We start from the raw sequence: 19,109 nt of genomic DNA on the forward strand, positions 1-19,109 counted from the left end.
TCATTAGTCGCTTCGGTGTCACGTGAGATTTTAAAGCAGTGTGAGTGCGAACTTAAACATAATGATTTATAGCAATATTAACCTGCTTTAATACCATTCTCTCCTAGCCATCAAAACATACAAATATAAGACACTATCTTAGGTGTCCCTACATATAGCTTTAAGGAGCTCAGTTCCGAAAAACTCACGAGGTTCCACTGGTTTGTTGTAAAACTTAGTAAATGTGGACTCCTGGGACCACCCCGCACTTTTCATAATTGTGGCGATAGATATGTTGTTTGCTTTTGCTGCAGATGTAGATGCTAATCGAGTGCTGTGTGCACTGTACTTCGAAGTGTCAATTCCAGCATCAACCAATGCAGCCTTAATCCATCTGCTTATTGTATCAGGGGAAACAGCTTTATAAGGCCTAGAGTAACTAATAAGAAGCTGCTTTACATTACCTCGAAGAGTATCTGTGTGCTTCAGATATTGCTGAAGATGCTTTACAATACAAAGACTTACATCTGGTGCATGGGCCTGAAATTCAATACAAGCTAAATGTTTACCCGGTCTGGAAGTTTTTAACAATGAGTTAATGAAAACACATCCTTTTCAGAACTTATTTGCATATAATCAATTGATAATGTGAGCAGAGTCTGGCGACGCTGTCCCGAAAGCAACGCCATCAACATAACCACTTTCAAAGTTAAGTTCTTAAAACTAAGTTTCACAGGTGGCCCAAGTTTAGCTAGATAGTCAAATACCACCGTGACATCCCAAGTTTCTTGGTACCTTGAGAGAGCATCTGCACTCAAAAATTCCTTTGAGGAAACGACAGACTAGGGGATGCTGTCCAAAAGTGTAATGCTCTGATGTAAAACAAACAGTAGACAAAGCACACCGTGCAGTGTTGAGGGCACTGTATCCAATCCCTGTGTGGTAAAGTTCTGCCAAGAAATTAATCCCATGTTCTATAGTTGCTGAAAAGGGATTAATCTTCCTTTGACAACAGTACTGTTCCCATTTAGTGATGAATGGTTTATATTGTTGTTTGGTGCTCTTTCTCCAGGACTGTAGGATGAGTGAGGTAGCTGATTCCGAAAGCCCTCTGCCTTCAAGTGATTTCCTGACAAGTGGCATATCAGAAGTGTGAGCTTCTGATGAAGTGGATGCACCAAGTCTGGCTGTTGAGGTAGAAACAAGGTGTGTTTCTTCTTGGGGAACACAAGGGGTTCCTGAACCAGCAGTCTCATCACCAATGGCCACCATGGCTGAGTTGGCCAGCATGGCACAACTAACAGTCCTGTGGTCTCCTCTGCTTGAATTTTCTGTAACACTTTTGGGATGATACTAAAAGGAGGAAAGGCGTAAAAAACATAAGGTTTCCAAGAAATTGAAAAGGCATTAATAGCCATTTCTTCAGGGTCTGGTTGGTAGGCAACAAATGGCCTTAGCTGTTAATTAAGCCTAGATGCAAATAGGTCAATCTGAGGCTCAACATGAAGTTTCTTAACGGCTGCGTGAAAAAGTTTTCTGTCTAATGTCCATTCAGTTTCTTTTCTAGATTTCCTGGACTCTGCATCAGCTAGAGTATTGTCTTTCCCTGGGATATGACTTGTGGTTAACCACATGTTATTGTCAAGGCACCACTCCCAGAACGTACGGGTTAAATCATTTCGCTTTATGGAATGGCTTGTGCCCATTTTACCTAAATCTGACACAGCAGTCATATTATCAATTCGCACAAGTACATGCTTTCCTGATAACTCGTTATCAAATGCCTTAAGAGAAAACAACACTGTAAGCATTTCAAGATAATTTATGTGATTAGAAGCCTCTTCTGAAGTCTAAGGTCCCCCAATCTTTGCATTATTGAGTACTCCTCCCCAGCCCTCTTTACTTGCAACTGTGTATAAAAGTGGCCTCTGGCTGAGGAGGGCTTATAGGATTGTATAATGACCTTGCTGAGTTTATCCACCACTGCAAATCACTGCGAGACAACTCAGACAGTTGCATAAATGCATCAAAGTTGCCCTTGTTTTAGGCCCGAGGCCTCAGTTTTGTCCATGTCCAGTGACCCAAAATGTAAAGGCCCTAGCCTTGCTGCTGGAAAATTTGATATGAGGAACCCAAGGGTTGATGCCACCTCTCTTACTGTAGGGTGCGGACACTCCAACAGCCCTTGACAGGTATGAATGATCTTTTCGGTCTTCTCAGAGGTTGGATAAACTTTCATTGTGATTGAGTCAATGATAAACCCCATGAAGGTGATACGATGTTGTGGAACAAAGGACGATTTTTCAGGGTGGACAGTAAACCCAAGGGAATCAAATAATCTGACAGTATCCCAAACATTTCTTTCACAGTCATCATAGTCATCACCCTGGAGATATGAGTCATCGATATGACTTGCTGAAAGGTGTCCCAGCTGTCTCAAATGTGAATATCCTGGTTTTAATAATTTAGTAAACTTCCTCGGGCAAAATGCCAATCCATTTGGAAAGCAAACATATTTATACAGTTTTCCACGCCACTGAAACCTCAGGTATTTTTGGTCTGCAGTGGCAATAGGCACATAATAATAACCATCCTTTAAATCTATGGATGCCACAAAGCACCCAGGTTTTACCATTTGTAAAACAGTATTAAGTGAGTCCATTTCAAAATGGTGGTATTTTACATGAGTGTTTAAACACTTGAGATTTAAAATTACTCTGAAAGAACCATCCTTTTTGGCCCTAGTGAAAATAGGAGAGATATATTCCCCTTTTTCGTGACTACTTGGGGTAATAACACCCTTAGCAAGGAGCTCAGCTATTTCAGTATTAATGACAAGGTGCTTGTCCAAATCAAGGATTTTCTTCTCCTTGGGGACTACTCTTTGATATGGAGTCTTGGTAAATTCGATTGGCTGGCCTAGTATCGTTTGCAATATCTCAGGGTCTGAGGTTAAGGCCTGCCACTAATAATAATATTCTCCCAGCCCCCCTGCTTTAAAGCAGTGCACCTTGTGCTCAAGGAACTGTAACATATTTACATTGTCCGTTGGGATATCAGAGCATTTCACTGGCTGGATTTCTTCTCGGTTTCCCGTGGTTTGTAGGAACTATGGTTGTGTGGTCGGTAGAACCGGCCCCTCTTCCCTAAAAAAAGCTTTCCATTTGAGCGAGATTTCGCCTTTCAGCCATCGCTTTGGTTGCGATAATATGGCGGCTTTGCAGTAGTCGCATGGCCAATTTTGTTAGTTGCTTTGATATTGTTAAGCTGAGACTGGAGCTCATCTCCAAACAATAAACCCGTGATGGGTACTTCAGAGCCACACAACGAGGAATATTCGTTATTTAAGTTTGGTTTGATGGCGTCGCGTCGACGGTATGATAGGTCAATGTTTACATGGCCTAACAATGCCAGAGCGTAGCATTATACCTGATTGATTTCCCAATTTCTCAGTGAGAGCCGGCACTGAAGTCTTCTCAGGATATGTACGGATAGCCAACAGTGTGTCAGTCGATTTAGCGATTACACTACCGACTTTGATAAGTACTTTCTGCATGTTGGCAAGGTGTAAATCTGCGCTCCTGGTCACGTGCTTCAGCTTATTCCAGATCTCGGGATTGACCTTTGGCACAGTTAATTTCTCGCAATCATCGGGTCGATTGTATTTCGCTAATTTTTGTTTTAATTTGGCTTCCTCTAACTTAGAACCCCATCGCTTATTGACAATATCCGCCAATTTCTGAGCGAATTTTCGGTCAGTTTGCTCGTCCGACTCAAAGTCTTGAGCAATTTCATTGAGGAATGCGTCAGAGCTGCCCAGTTTTGGCGGGAAATTAACTTTCTCAGAATCTGACTTCTCAGGGTCTGAATCTCCACTATCACTCATGGTATTAGTTGTAGGAGATGTTCTCCTCCATTTTGATGGTGTCGCATGGTCTTCTGGTGCGCCAGCTAACCGTTTCATTGCGTTTTCCATGGACAACATAGTGGAACTTATTTGGGTCATGGCCGACAATACATCAGCAAGCACTTTGTCTGTACCCCGGTGCGAAGAATTCGCTGTCTCGTTTTCTTCGGAAAGTAAATTTTCTTCCTCTACCGGTGAAAGGGGGTCCCTTTCACTCATATTTTCGGTAGTCATCTAGTTTTCTCAGTGTTGAGCAAACACCCTCCGACCTTCCCAAAAGGATCGTACACAACTGATCTTCCCAGGCTCGTGCGCCTTCTCACGTGACTCCGTAGCGACCAATGACCAATGACGAAACAGAATCTAATTTGAATCTAATTTAAGAGCTTCATACAAAATATCTCTCATCTGTTTGCATTTTGATTTTTCAGTTTTGGCTGCTGGCGTTTTTAGACACAGGGGACAAAACCACTTGTTAGGTACTTTTGTAATTTTCAAACAAGATAAATGAAAAGTAGAGATGGGACACGCTTGGTTTGTGCATGTGACCACAGGCCCTCTAGTTACCAGTCTGCAAAAACAAGCAGAATTGGGATGAGGGGATGAATGAGACAAACTTCGCTTTTGAGTATACCACCTTCCCAAAATTACAATTCAGTTGAGCTGAAAACTGCCGAGTCTGGAATATTTTATTTCAGAATTCAAACTTAAGCTCTGCATTGACAAGTGATAATTGTAAAGTACATTTATTCCATCTCTCACTTGCAAGACTTACTTTCCAAAGATCTGGAAAATTCTGGCGTGCTACCAATCAGAGAAAACGAGAATATGGTTGTCATAATGTTGACAAGCGTATGATTTTTGTTCTAATCATTCTTTAATTTCAGAATCCCAGTATTTTTCACTTTTTTTGTTGTATGCTCTAGGCAATCTTTCTCTTTTTCGCAATGCCTATTGATAACCTTCTGTGCGTTTTATGTCTGCTGGACTGTCTCAGTTGTTGGATTTGCGTCTCAAAACCCTTTGTGCATCGTCATTATTCTTTGCTACTTCTGCAATTAAAATTACGGCAAGTAGTTATATTTTGAACCTCTAGGCAGGCATTGAGATGTATGTAGAAGATAGCCTATTACAAGTTTATTCATAGCTTAAACTAGCTTTAAACACTAACCACTTAAAAAAGACCTAAGAGATTCATTTTATTAGAATTCCATTTGACAGAATATTTTTTGTTGACTTGATGTTCTGCCACAAATTTTATGTAAAATGTGTTATTTTATTACTCATAATATCTTACAGCTGTGTAACAGTATGTGAACTCTGACATGTATCCTACCCTTGCGAAAAGATCTAGGAAATTCCTAGGAAATCTTAAGATTTTCCTATCTATTTCGTAAGAATATTCCTTGGAAATTCCTAGGAATAACGTGTGAAATTTCACAGTAAATTGGGACGAAAAATTCAAAGAATTCCAAGAAATTTCCTAGGAAATTCCTAGGAGTGAAAATAAATTAAAATCTGGAAAAAAGTCCTAGGAAATTCCTAGGAATTTCTCAGGATACACATTTCACTTTTGTCTCACCAAGATTAGGTCCTTAAGGAAATTCCTAGGAAATTCCTAGGAATTTCTTAGGAAAATAGGAAAAATAGAGTATAGACACTTTAACAACTGCCCCACAAAGTGGAGGTAGGGTGCCTGAGACATCCAGGACCTTCCACTTTTGGCAGCCAGCTCCTAGATGAAGACCGCTCCCATGGCTGGCAAATCCAGCCGACCCAGCCATGAGCCCCCACGCAGAAGGAGAAAAACAGGGAAAAATGCTAACGCTCAGAAAAACGCTGACTAAAACGCTAACAAAACTGAACAATACCCTGTGGACCAAGGACACAAGGAATCCAGGTGCATGCCAGACCGCTGACCGCGCCGGGTAGCACTTGTGCTCCACGTTGTTAACTCCATTAAATAGCACTTAACTGCATAAAAAATATCAACACCATATGATAGGAATTGAATTGAATTTATTATTTACAACTCAAATAAATATTATAATTATCAATACTTTTTGTTGTTACTATAGATTGTACATGTATAGATAAAATTACTTGGAATACAAAACAAACAGTAAAAGATCACTGAAGGGATTAATAAATTGACAACTTAGGATTCACATTTATCAATTATCAGAAATCATTCATGGCTGATGCGATTTAAAAAGTTTCGATCGAAATATACATTTTTGCCAAAATCGTTATTTTCCAGTGGATCATGCTTTCATTCACTAAAATTTTATGACCTTTGAAATTTCTCTGTTGTTCAGCTCTAAAATTATACTAAAACAATTATTCATCTAAGGTTCGGTGAATAGTGTCGAAAAATCCCCTCGACTTCGTCTCGGGGATTATTCGACGATATTCACCTTGCCCTCAGCGAATAACTGTTAAATATAAACAGTGTCTTCTGATATAAACTTGCAACACTGGTGTCTCTCATGCTTTCCATATCTTCCGAGACAATTCCTATATATTTTGCAGAGGTTTTACATTGGATCTTTGTCATACAAATAAACCACAAGTGATGTGAATTTTCACGAATGATTTAGGCATACAAAAAGACTATGGGTTAATAAAAGCTTTAAAGTGTACTCTAAAGCAGCAATGCTTTTTTCTAGGGCGATGGAAAAGGATTGGTCCGCTGTAACGTCGTCACCCCGCAAAATGGCGCTTCGCTTTGTCACATGGGCAAAAGTTGTGAAGAACCTTTAACTCAATATTACCTGGAACAAAGAAACTAAGTTCTTGCTTTGTAGCTTTACCTTTGCGTACCTTTAAAATGAAACAAATAAGAACCATTTATTACCATTATATTCAGTTTAAACTAATGAAACTTAGAAAAGCTACTTTTAAAACTAAGCTTAAAATTCTTACATAATATGTATTCATATGTTCTGCAATCAATCGATACAAGTAGAAATGTATGATGCACGATCCTCGCAGTAGATAGCGCTATTTATGCAATAGCGAAAATCAGACCTGAAAAAAATGAGGCCTGTACGGTACTCGAACCACTGACCTCTGCGATACTAGTGCAGCGCTCTACCAATTGAGCTAACAAGCCAACTGGGAGCAGGTAGTTAAGTTGATTCGTAATAAACCCGTGAAAGTGATAAATGAGATACAATGAATATATGAAGTTCATATATTTTGAACTGCGGTATTAGATACGTATGATGCACGATCCTCCCTATTGCATAAATAGTGCTATCTACTGCGAGGATCGTGCATCATACGTATCTAATACCGCAGTTCAAAATATATGAACTTCATATATTCATTGTATCTCATTTATCACTTTCACGGGTTTATTACGAATCATCTTAACGACCTGCTCCCAGTTGGCTTGTTAGCTCAATTGGTAGAGCGCTGCACTAGTATCGCAGAGGTCAGTGGTTCGAGTCCCGTACAGGCCTCATTTTTTTCAGGTCTGATTTTCGCTATTGCATAAATAGCGCTATCGACCGCGAGGATCGTGCATCATACGTATCTAATACCGCAGTTCAAAATACATGAACTTCCTATATTCATTGTATCTCAGAAGTAGAAATGATAGACTTGACAATGATTAACGAAATAAAAGTGTAATACTTACTATGAACAGAAATGACTTTCGCCTTGCCGGAAAATCTGAGTGTCCTCTTTTACTTCTTATGGCGACATCCACGACATATCCTATTAGTGTTGCGATTTCTTTTCCATAACGTATTGTGTCTTTGTCTTTTAAGACGCTTATGCTATGACCTTCTTCGATCCATTCGACCAGAACCCACATAATGCTGCGAACGCTTCAAAACGTTTAGATCAGAGAAGACAACAGCAAGACTCAACTACAACGCACAAAACTTTCGACTAATGGTCGTTGTAGAGCGGAATAGAACGTTGAAATGAGCGGCAAACCTGGAAACTTTACCTTATTGGATTATATTTGGTCATGTGTCGGTCATGTGAAGATTTTGCTCATGAAAGACTGGGACTAGTGATCATGTGATCCATTCAGCGCCATGGTCGCTATCTTGTGAACGGCGGTCGAAGTAGCGTTAAATGACTTTTGAAGTTAGTGTTAACGCCTGCTAGTATGAACCATGGATGGGAATGAACATCAAATTTACAAAGTAGTTAAACTTAACGGCCAAGAGAAGTATGAATGTACGGCTTGTAAACGTGTTCTCTCACGCCAACAGACAATGGAAACTCACATGCGCTCTGTGCATCGTTACGTTGGACCGGGTAAGAAAATGTAATGTAGTGCTTAACCTTAACTAGCGCATTTCACAATGACGAAATGCACTTCAAGCTTACATTTTTATCAATGATGCTTGTAAGTTTCGAAACCAGTGCGGAAAAAGTATAGAATTGATAAGCAATTCTTTTATAAAAATGGCAATTAAGCTTAAAACAATTTTTAAGTGCAGATTTTCTGAAGTAAAGAAAATTTAGTAAAAACCACAATGAAAGAGATGCTTCCTTGCCATTTCAGTATATGTTGGGTAACATGTACTCTACAATGTATCTTTCTGACCAGGACACTCAACTACATTGAAGAAAAAAAAGTTTAATAGTCTATAAAAGCCACTCCACAGCTGAATTGATTACAACAACTTTTACAACAAAGACAGAATTTCTTTTGAGAACTATTTACTGAAATTTATACAATACGTGCTTTAAATATACAAAATAGGATATGGCATATCTGACAGCGATTTTTCAGTCTTTTTTACAAATGTATAAGCAGACATTCCAATAGAGATGATAATCCAAAAGGACTTAAAAAATCATGTTACATTATACCATGTCACTTAAGCAAATCTTTCGAAATTTCCATGCACATTTCTGGATCAATTATAAAGTTACTGAGCATGAACATCTAAACTTTTACCATGTCAATGGAAGATCTATGGAAATTTCCATATACATATCAGGATCAATAATAACCGTACATCTTAAATTACTTAAATGTCTAGATCGATTTGAGCTGAACATCTTACATTATACCATGTTAATGGAAGGTCTATGGAAAATTCCATGCACATGTCTAGATCGATCATAGCTGAATATCTTACATTAAACCATGTCAATGGAAGGTCTATGGAAATTTCCATGCACATGTCTAGATAAATTAGAGCAGAGCATCTTACATTATACCGTGTTAATGGAAGTTCTATGGAAATTTCCATGCACATATCTAGATCAATTCTAGCTGAATATCTTATATTACACTATGTTAATGAAAGGTCTATGGAAATTTCCATGCACATGTCTAGATCAATTATAGCTGAACATCTTACATTATACCATATCTTAATGGAAGGTCCATGGAAATTTCCTTGCACATAGTGTGGATCGATCATAGCTGAACATCTTAAATTTTGCCATGTAAATGGAAGATCTATGGAAATTTCCATGCACATGTCTAGATTGATTAGTTGAATATCTTACATTATACCATGTTAATGGAGGGTCTAGGGAAATTTCTATGCACATGTCTAGATCGATTAGAGCTGAACATCTTACATCGTACCATCTTAATAGAAGGTCTATGGAAATTTCCATGCACATGTCTAGATCGATTATAGCTGAATATCTTACATTATACCATGTTAATGGAAAGTCACCCATGGAAATTTCCATGCACATTGTGTGGATCGATCATAGCTGAACATCCTAAATTTTGCCATGTAAATGGAAGATCTATGGAAATTTCCATACACATGTCTAGATCGATTATAGCTGAACATCTTACATTATACCATCTTAATCAGTGGAAGGTCCATGGAAATTTCCATGTACATTGTGTGGATCAACCATGACTGAAGATCTTACAATTTCCATACTACTGGAAGATCTATGGAAATTTCCATGCACAAGCGGGAATCAATTTAATAGCTGAAGATCTTACATTTTACTGTTCTACTAGAAGATCTAAGGAAATTTTCGTGCACAAGTGTGAATTGATTATAACTGAAAATCTTATATTTTACCATTCTGCTGGAAGATTTATGGAAATTTCCATTCACAAGTGTGAATCGATTATAACTGAAAATCTTGTATTTTAACAATCTTCTTCCAATTTCTGACCTGAGCTGTTGAAGTTACAGCTTCTTTGTATCTGGAGTAACATAATCTGGGGGGACATCAACATTTATTTCTGCATCAGCCTGACATAAATAATGAAAAGCAGGTTTAAAAAAACTGTAGCAAAAACACTTATTCCAGAAATTTCATATTTGAAGGACATGAATCAGACAGTAGAGAATGAAATGACCTCAACAATAAATAAGCTTCTAATTAGTAACTTACAGCTGTATACCATCAAGCTGTAACAGAGATCAGTTTGTGATTTTTTTAATAGTAACTTGGTATTTTTACTAATATTATTGTTATTTTTATCAATATTCGTCTTGTATAATGCTAAGAATTGAAATGTAAGATCATCACACTCCAACTGAGCAAAACAGATCATCTTCAGTGTATTAACAGAGTATAATTATTAATGGAAAGTATTGTTGTGATTTTTTGTTTTAATTTATTCTACATTGTACAGCAGATATTTCCACTTACTTTCAGTACAGTTAACCACTGTTCTCAGTGGATCAGGCTTTACCGGTTTCCAGTTTTCCTTTTTGTCACTCCCCCAGTTCTTGTACTGCATAAAGACTTTTCCTGAAGGAGCTTTTGTAAATTTAAAAGCATGAGGATTTGAGATGTTCTGGAGCACACTTGAAATGGGTGACATCCACTCCTTCACATCAAAAACATGCTCAACTTCGACAGCCTTTGGAGTTGGGGTGTAACAACTCTCAAAGGAGGTCATAAGCCCTACCAATTAACAAGAGAAAACATTTTAAGATATTGTATCCATCCATATCGTCAGGAGAGGATAAACATCAATCAATCGAAGGCTTAAAATATAACTACATGACAATAATACATGACCATCTCAATAGTTATACAAATCTATTCTGCTCCTCTTAAATTTTATATATTTTTATTACAAATCCCGTAATTAGTTAAATATAGATTTTCTGTTAGCTAACTAATTAATATATATATATACTACTGTAAATAGCTCCTAGTCTTTTTTCTTTTTTAGCAGTCACTTCCGTGGTGAAGTTTGTTTCCAAGCAAGTGTCGACGGAATAATTTGGATATATCAACAAAGTTGAAATGGTAAATTGGCCAACGTAATGATTACAAAAGCTGACGTTTCGAGCGTTAGCCCTTCGTCGGAGTGAATAGAGGAATTGTGGGTTGTGTGTGCTTTTGAAGGCAGAAAATGGAGCTACGTTATTGGTGGGAGCATGGCAACGAGAAAAACATGAATAAATTAGTGGAATGAAAAGCGTTCGTTGATCCTTGTGGGATTTAGACTGCCGGTTTGAAAGATGAGCTTTTGTTCAAGATTTTTACGGCTTTCGGTGCCACCTAAGTGCAAGGAAAGACCGCAGATTGCCATATGTTGCTTAGAATGATTAGGTAAATTTCGACGGAACTGCACTTGTCTTCAGAGACATTCGTCCACCAAACCCTTTGATATGTCACTAAGCTTGAAATGTAGCGAACACACTTTTGATGCCCGGAGATGCGAAAAAATCTACCAATATCTCTACGTATAGCATGTATCCATCGTTTCTTCATTTTATCTTCGTCTGGAAACTTAAAGAATCCAATTTGTTCTCCTTTTGGTCCCACACGCCCTCTTTGTGTGCACAATGGTACGCAACAGTGAATGTTCATCTTCGACGCCATGTTTCTTGCGATGCCTCAGTAAGCCTCGTTTAGGTGAACTTGGCTAAGGTCTCAGCTGCGCGTCCGCCCTTTATGAATAAGGCGTATAGTTTTAATTTTTACATTTCTTTCGTTGGAGGCAGGATCGATAGTCAGTATATGACATTTACATGTACTTAAGGCTAGGATGTTGTTTCAAACTTTGGGCTTAAATAACAATGAAAATGTGTTCCTCAAGTTTTATCGAGGACTCCATTATTATAGTTGTGTTATTTTTTATCCTGAAATTTAAGGCACTCAGATTTTTAAAATTAACATATTTGCAAGGTTCTTTGATTTTCTTCACAACAGTCTCTTCTTTTTTGTACTTTAGAAATCAGATCAGTTCAGATCCTTTATACTCCTGCTGTTTAAATTTTCTTGTAGGGTTTTTGGTTATTTTTTTTCTGACACATAACAAAATGATTGCCAAAAGAATCCGGATGATTTAGGGCTACAATTCCGAGTTCAGTAACGGGAAAATCCTCCAACTTAGCGAGTGGATGATAAAGAAAACAGCGTTATTCCAATTAAAGAGAAAGCTTTCACCGAAACATATTTATTTGTAAATATAACGTAAAAGTCTTCCGAGCAAACTTTGAAACATTTTTTGATAAGGTACTGTCACGATGTGACACCTGTCAAATGAAGAAGAAAAAAAAGCATGTACGCTTTTGAATAAACAGCAGCACTGGTATGACAAACACATGATTAAATGACCATGCGACGATCTTCTCGTAAAAAAAAAACAAACAAACAAAACACTCAGAGATCCTACGGAAATTATTGTTTATTTCCAGCGACGATTAATCTTCGAAGATTTACCTCTGTTCCGTTTTGAAATGTCACGTAAAGTCAAATTGAAAGTGAATGCAAACGTGTGTATTGGAGTTGTCAGTTTGCTTGTTTGTTTTCTGAAATGGTGTGTGTAAATCTTGTCTTTCTTTCACCGAAAAGCTGAAGTCGATGAGGTTCTTTCCGGCCAGACATAAGGGTATTATGCGACTTTTTTCATAGAATTTTTTCGGTTTTCGTCGTGAAATTTACGGTAGAGACGTCCAAATTCACGGGACTTGCAAAGGCGACAGTATATTAGTAGAAGACCTCAAAACTTCGCTCAACGATTCACACACGAGCAAATTGTGTTGAAGAATTCATATTTTAAGGAATGAGAGTCACATTGGTTAACGTTATTCTTAACTGCAACTACCTCCCGTTTTAACTTTCTTAGTTACTTTTTGTGAAGGATTATTAGATAAATTGTTTGTAGGCCGCGTTTCAATCCTTTTAGTATCAAAAGATTTATTTCTAAATTAATTTTTTCGGAAAAATCAAAGCGATTTGAGAGCGAGGGAGAAGACATAATTATTTTATTTATCGCCAAAAGGTTGTGACCGAAGTCTTCGCTTAAAATTTTGGCCAATCGGGAAAATGAGGTATATTTGTGAAAAAGTATAACGTAGCTTGGGATGTTCTGCAAAGTGACTCAAGCGAAACGGTTACCGCCCACTGTGGGCCGATGGGAGAATACTTCCCGCTCACGGAACCAATCAGATCGCACGATTTATAGAATAGTTATGTGACACTTCACCAACAACAACAACAATAACTTAATTTTTTTCACCCCAAAATATACAAGAAAGAAAAATTTATAGTAATAGTACAGACAATGATAGGGGCGCTGACTGCCCGAAATAACCTAAGAGTTAAAAATGCCAGGCAGCCAGTTAAAAGAAAAGATGCATAAATGTTTAGGTCAGGGACACAAAAACAAAGAAACACAGAAACGCACACTAAGATAAACTACCAGTATATTAAAGAGACTAAAATTCATACATTGCAAAACAGTATTATTTCCATTTTAAAGTTACATAGACAACACTTTGAGGCATTCGATGGCTTATTGAAATGTCATTTTGGGTAATATCCATTCCCAGTAGTTTACCGACATCGGTCACAACATTATTAGTTTGCTCTTCTGATTGAGTAGCAGCAACAGGGATTTCTCGGATTTCTACACACTCTCTACGAGTGTACTGCGCCAGATCATTGTTCGCTCTTGTAATTGATGGCAGTGAAATTTCAATGCCGCGAATTGTTGCCTTCAAGATCTTATTCTCATCGTGCAAAGTCTTATTCTCATCTTTCAAAGCCTTTCTTTCCTCCTTTGAGCTCTTCATCATCTCTAGCAATTCGTCATACTTCGCATTCACAAATTCGAGAAAACTCATCGCCTCTTTAACTGATTTTTTTAACTCGGAAATTGTCGAGTTAAGTGGATTGGGTTTCTCGTCTAAATTTTGGTAAATTGGTCGCAATTAATAGCCGGCATACTGGTAGATACTCACAATATTAAACAGATACAGTACATCACACGCTACAGAGCACTAGACCCAAATTGAGTACAATTTCCTCAAGAGCGAAGAAATAAGCAGCCATCTTGTCCGCTAACCGCTGACAATCAGGTATTCAATGGACCATAGCTTGTAATGTTACAAAAGACATGAGCTTGTTTTGGGTTTTGATAAAACAAGTAAAATGGTGCAGTTTTACTGCTGCAAGACTCCATATCATCGTACTTCATGGTTCATGTTGTTTTCAAACATATTCATTGGTGCCCAAAATATGCAGCTTCTTTGAATTCACAGTCGATGTAATCAGTGGTATGTAACAGGCTTACTCGCTTTCATTCCCTGGTAGAATTAATATGCGTGTTTTGGAGCAAAGTAGACATGAATGTCCACTTTGTGTGAAAGTTCCACTAGGGATATCAGTTGGGAAGAAGATGACTTGGGAATGTCCTTTAACAAATACTTGCTGCTGATGACTGTTTCTAGTTCTTTGATTGCCTGGAGCCTGTGATTACAACAAGAGGAATGTGGGAAAGAAAAAAAGAAATTGATAATTACATTATCTTGGAACACAGCATGTTTGGCACGAAACCCTCCTGCAGCCACGTGTTAACCCTGTATCGAGAATTAACAGGTAAAACAGCTTAGCATAACGCAAAAATATTGATATTTAATATTTTGATCCATTAGTTTCTCTCTTACTCTCCAACGAAACACATGGGAGAAAAACTATTTATGACTGAAGCTGACTCTTGCGAGGATAACATCAGTCTCAAGCCAAGTTCACGATGACAGAAATTATACAGATATTTTAAACTACTGATACGTATAATTAGACAAACAAAGCTGAACGTAGGGCACATCGGCTAGTTCCGTTTATCAAACTCGAAGGACATCCTTCCTTTGCTTTTCGTCTCTTTTCGGCTCACAGCATTCCATATTGAAGTTAAAGTTTGTTGGTACTTCGTCTCTCTTGAGTTAAAGGCGACGAGGTTTAAATTTTTAAGTAGGACCCAACAAACTCGTTGCAGCGAGATTTTTTTCGGAAGCTGTCTTCGTTAAAGACGGTGTTCTTAAACTCGCGAATTCCTCGTCAAACATTCTCTTTTCATTTTTATAATCCATATTCTTCGAGTTTTGGATCCTGGGAAAACGTAAACGAGCTAACGCAGGGTTTTGAGTTGTTTGTGCAATAAATTGCCACACAAAAATCCCTGGTTTTCTCTGAGGTTTACTGACAAAACCATTTTCCTCGCCAACAATGGCGTCACACGTTTTGTTTCCGACAATTTTCCGTCAATTTTCCCGACCGTTCTACAATGATGAAGGCTAAAAAGAGAAGAGTGATTTCACATTCAAATATCTCCGCAATGCCTCGACCAATTCGTTTTAAAATTCACAAAGTCTTTATTTCATACTTATTCAACACATTAGACTCAAATAAAAAGATGTCTAAATTTTGGTTCATTTGACTTTTTAGGGTCGCTTAAAAGTTCTCAAGAATTTACTGACAACAAAAATGCAAAATCCACTCATATTGTCTGTTGCTTCGATAGAGAGATCTACTTATGATTTGCAAGCCCGCATATATTGAACCTGGAATGATTGCTCTATTTCTTTAGCACCTGCCAAGATCACTGCCGGGACGCCCAGGTTAGTCGCCTGTTGACGACCAGCAGTAAAAATCACCTTGCCACTCATTCCAGTGTACTACAAAATCGGTTCTTGAAGATGAAACACAAACATAACACTGACTTACTTTTATTTAGCTATTAAGCTATTAAGCGACAACTTATGCGGCCTTCACAACACATGACGTCAAGTCGACTTAAGTTTAAAATTGTACAATTTGCTACATTTATATACGAATGAGACCCCTATTCTTTTCTTAAAACTTAGTTGACCTAAAGATCATACAGCAGACGTCATCTTTTCCCCACTGAAAGGCATAGAATCTACGGATCACATTTTGTTCCTGGGCAACCGAGCCCGATATGCATTTGTCGTACTCGATTACCATTCCTGCTCGATAAGCAAACCACGTTTCATAATCGAGCTCGATAACTACAAGTCGAGTACGATTACTAATCGAGTACGATTACTAATCGTACTCGATAACTTATCGAGCTTGATAACTTATCGAGCTCGATAACTAATCGAGCTCGACAAAGCTCGTTTATCGAGCTCGGTTACAGAACTGACGAGAAAGACTGGTGGAGAGTAGAGTCTTATGGAGTGCGATGGGGTTTGGAAAAAAACCTCGATACCAACGGTGTTTACTTCATAAGTTTTTTAAGGAGATTCAGACACAGGATTCATAGAGAGGATATGAAGTAAGAGTGGAGAATATTGAAAATCAATTTTCCCATGCTGCCGTTTTTGTTTAGGCGATTCTCTTCCCCAAATATCAGGACGCCCTTTTTTTCGCTTGCGCGCGTTCCTGCTTTTTCTGCAACAACCTGCATTGAGATATTATTGAACTTTTACTGTAAATCTTTAAGGGGTAAATAAAGAACGGAAAACTTAGACATGCATATGAAGCAGTAAAAAAAACTGGACATCGCCGCACCCTTTTTCCTACTCACAACAGCGTCATCTATCGATACAACAACATTAAATCGCACTCTAGTTTTAAAATGCTACTACTTTTGCTCCTTCAATTACGATTGAATCACCAATCTCTTAAACTTTCAATCACATTTTATTTTTGAACACTCTGAATTGTTCGGCGTTAAACACTTCCAAAATAAAGGCAAACCATCACCACAGTGACTTTTGTAGGTGCTTTGAAAACGTCATTTTGCTCTCTGAATCCAACAAAGGCTTTGCCTCTATCCATGAAAATGAATAAACTATCTTTTTTCCCCTTTATTATAATAGTCACCTACGGCAAAAAACGCATTGCAGCTAGATGATGCGTGTAGTAAAGCCCTTATCATCCCGTCAAAAAAATGTTACAAGAGAAATCAACATCGGGGAATTCGAAAAGATCTGTTTTAAAAGTGAGTTAAAATTCAAGGTAAAGTGGCACATTTTAAAAGTGCGTCTTTTCGTCAGAAAATCTTTCTGGACCAGTGTGGTCAATAGACCTAACCTATGAAACACTTTTCAACATAGTCATGGACAGAGCTTAATTGTTTATCTAACTTTCTCTCAAAACCTGAAAGTAAAACCCGTAGCTTATTTACAAAACCGGATTTTGAACTAGATACTGATTGGCTAAAACGGCCAAAAAGGCTGCATTGATTTCTGAGGGGCTCCCGTTCTTCCCTCCTTATCCTCCAGCGTGTTGACTGGTCCAGTTTTAAAATTTTCCAGCAGGATTCGATTTCTTGGGTGTCAACCCCATAGTGACTGAGTCAACGAAGTTAAGTCGGTGGACAATCATTTGATGTGCAGTTATGTTGTTAATTCTTTGGTCCATCTGCCGGAAGGAGGGCCAGTAATCCGATCAGTGCACTTCGGATCTAGGGCGGTGGCCATATCTCGTCTTTCCACTATCTGGAAGAGGTCTTATGCAGGTGAATTTTGTATCGTAACAATTCTAAAAACCCATGTCTCCCTTCGTGCACGTCTTCCCCTATTGTACTGAAATATTGAAAATAGTAGATATATTTGAGATGGATTTTGTGCCATCAATATCTTTATTTAGGCGTTATCCTAGCTATGCATATATGTGTAATTTATCATTCGCCTGTATGAAATAATTTTGATGTTAAAGCGCCCTGAGTACTTTTTGTTGTCACATTTCCACCTTCTTCAGCTTGCGAACCACATGTCCCAGAATATCAAGGAACAATGAGATTATGAAAATATTTACATTTAAAAATCTTTAGACAATGTCTGCTCTAGTATATACTATGTTAGTGATTCTTTTTTAACTCTTTTATTCCAGTAACGGTTATCATAATTTTTGTGTGCCAATAATGGGTGAGTTGCTCGGAGGTGCATAGCAAAGGATGCTCGGATTTTGAGTGCAGGCCGATCAGAGCGATCTTACGACGCTATTTACTGTTTCAGTATATACTTGAGAAAATAGAGATTTCAACCTTTGATAAGTGGTTGAACTCGCTCTCGTTGCATTTTACCACGTTACCAGGTCCACCAAAGCGTGCGACTGGCCTTTCCTAAAGGTGTTTCGAGCAGCCATCCTGTAAGGGTCTACCAATCTTGCTGTTCAAGCATGCATTTAAATCAGAGAAGAAATAAACCATGAACTTCCTCTCTTTCCCAGGTCCACCAAGGGGCAGAATTGGCCTATCCTAAAGGAATCTCGAGCAGTCATCCTGTAAGGGTCTACTAATCTTGTTGTTCAAGCATGTATTCAAATCCAGGAAAGCCTGGAAATTCGTTGCTGGGAATCCTAAGCAGAGAAGAAATAAACCTCGTGCAGGGGCTTACCAAGTGGCACTCTGGGTAACTCCTCGAAAAACTGTTTGATCTCACACCTCTTTTCTTGCATCTTCTGCAACGCCTGTACAGCATTCAAAAGGAAAGACCCTTTAACGGTTTTGAACAAATTAAGATGGCCGGCTTAAACTTTGTGCATAAGCATTCTTTTCCCCTGAACATATAGACGCGTATAAGATACGACTTTTATGGTGGATTCTCTTGCTTCGAGAAGTTTTGAATTAACATAAAGGAGCCCTTCCACATCGAATGGGAAAAGTGCAGTCTACAACAGCACCTGAGTACGTCGATAATTATTATTGTAATCCACAATACTTTTAGTGTTGTTTTGAGTTTTTTTTTAGTTTTTATTTATCGCGTAGGCGTCAATCCAATTTGTGCTACGAACAGCGAGCAGACGCACGTAAAATTTGTTACTATATAAGATGATAGAGATAGATTGAAGGACGTTTGTGCCAATGCACGCACACGATGAAAGAAGGACTAAAGCGCCCTTTCCCCGTTATTGTTTTTCAATTAATACAAAGTACATTTACGTCAGCCCCCGCGCGTTAAGATGGTCGCTGCGTTAAAAAAAAAAAAAAAAATCCAACGAAATGAGGTTTATCCATAATTGACGGTGCCCACTAAAAAGGAGACGTTGC

General features: G+C 38.2%; 1 long non-coding RNA gene and 1 pseudogene across 1 annotated transcript; both read right to left on the minus strand.

The window, feature by feature from the left end:
• Positions 1–138: 138 nt before the first annotated feature.
• LOC148732933 (uncharacterized) lies at positions 139–1,735 on the minus strand (annotated as a pseudogene).
• A 6,741-nt stretch (positions 1,736–8,476) lies between these two features.
• Positions 8,477–11,119, minus strand: LOC148732934 (uncharacterized). The gene is made up of 2 exons (XR_016000559.1): positions 10,499–11,119; positions 8,477–10,095 (listed from the first exon to the last, which is right to left on the minus strand). It is a non-coding gene; the product is annotated as an uncharacterized LOC148732934 (long non-coding RNA).
• Positions 11,120–19,109: the final 7,990 nt, after the last annotated feature.

Source organism: Stylophora pistillata, chromosome 4 (genome assembly GCF_964205215.1).
Source record: "Stylophora pistillata chromosome 4, jaStyPist1.2, whole genome shotgun sequence".
NCBI lineage: Eukaryota > Metazoa > Cnidaria > Anthozoa > Scleractinia > Pocilloporidae > Stylophora > Stylophora pistillata.